The sequence below is a fragment of the Plasmopara halstedii genome (assembly GCF_900000015.1).
Source record: "Plasmopara halstedii genome assembly, contig: Scaffold_262, whole genome shotgun sequence".
NCBI lineage: Eukaryota > Oomycota > Peronosporomycetes > Peronosporales > Peronosporaceae > Plasmopara > Plasmopara halstedii.
The window spans coordinates 234,898-236,652 of NW_020187183.1; positions in this window are offsets into that span (position 1 = coordinate 234,898).

The window sequence follows — 1,755 nt, forward strand, 5'->3', positions numbered from 1 at the left end:
AAGCAGTCGCTGCATGCCATTTATGGCGTGGTCGGACAGAAACCGAGGCATCTTGGGCGCGGCCCTTCAGATGCGCGTGGAGTGGCACGTTATCCACTGGACGAAGACTGCGGGGTTAGCAACTCTTTGTCGGATGTTGTAAATAACATCGGAGCTCATAAGGAGTGGACAGTGAGGGTGACACCGGACGACGCGGAATGCGTGTTCCTTCTGGTTTCACCAAGACATATAACCTCTGTACAGAGATGACGGCGACGCCGTATGCTGGCTGCTGTACGCCGGACGTCGACCCTGATCCAGGGTGTGTCTACCTTAGACGACGGTGCGCAGTTATACACCCTCGTCAGCGGTATGATGGGGGAGGGAGATGGCGACGTCCGCCTCGAGGCTATGCCTGCAGTAGATGATCTTCTTGAAGCTGGACGAGATGTCCTCTGAAGAGTTCGGTAGTGCCTTGAAGGCAGGCGATTTGGCTGAAGTGGTCATTGTACGACCGAATGAATGGATAAACTCGTCATCGCTTCTGGATGAAGCTGTCTTGAAGGACACCAAGAGAGAGCTGAACGCACGGATGCACTTGTCAAGTTTAGGGCCCATCTGCTCGGCCCCAAGCCGTTTGTGATCTATACAGATCATTCGTCACTACGTACTGCGACTCAGTAGCCTCACCTCTCGCAGAGGATGACTAGATGGCTATCCTTCTTTGCAGAATATAACCTCGAGGTGAAATGTAAACCGGGAAAGCAGAATGCTTTGGCTGATGCGCTGACACGCAGGCCAGACTATGAGCTTGCTCATGTTACAACAATAACGTCGTCTCTGGCGGATTTGATCCGCACCGCGCATGCGGGTGATGAGATGTGTGTAGCTCTGCTTCGGGCTGTCGGGAGCAAGGAGTTTGGAGACTCCAAAAAGAAATTTTCACCAAGACTGCGTGCACGATTGCACCGATATTCGTTGAATAACGGCTTGCTATGTTATAGCACGGATTCAACGGATACACCACGAATTGTGGTTCCTTATGATGAGGCTTTGAAATATCTTACCCTCTATGTGGCTCACGATACGCCACAAAGTGGTCTTCTTGGTCGTGAGAAAACGTACAACTCTGTGAGTTACCAATATTAGTGGCCCAAGCTGTACAAATATACGAGCACCTATGTGCGCACGTGTGAGACGTGACAACGGGTGAAACTCACTCCAGATGCGGCTGCGCCGCTGGCCAGCTTACCGGTACCCACTGGGAGCTGGCAGTCCATGAGTTTGGACTTTGTGTTTGGCCTGCCGAAAGATTCAGCGGGCAACACGGTTTCGTGGTATTCGTCGACCGTTTGAGCAAGATGGCTCATTTGGCGGCGGTGCCAGACACCATCGACGGGGTTGGTACACAAACGCTGTTCGTGGATCGTGTTTTGTGACAACATGGACTCCCAGAGTCGATTGTCTCTGATAGAGACCCCCGTTTCACGGGAGAATTTTGGTCGACTATCTTCAAGGTGCTCGGCACCAAGTTAGATATGTCGACAGCGGATTATACGCGAGGTATGGTCAAACCGAAAGGGCGAATCGCGTCATCAAAGACGTTCTTCGCAGCGCCTGCGCTGAGACGCCGAGGCGCTGGAGCGCCATGTTGCCACTCGTAGAGTTGCACAGCACAATGCCGTGCATTTGTCTACCGGCTACACGCCGTCTACGTAAACGGGCTGATTCACCTTCGCGTCCCGCTGACGCCGCCATCCCATGGCTCAGGGCTTG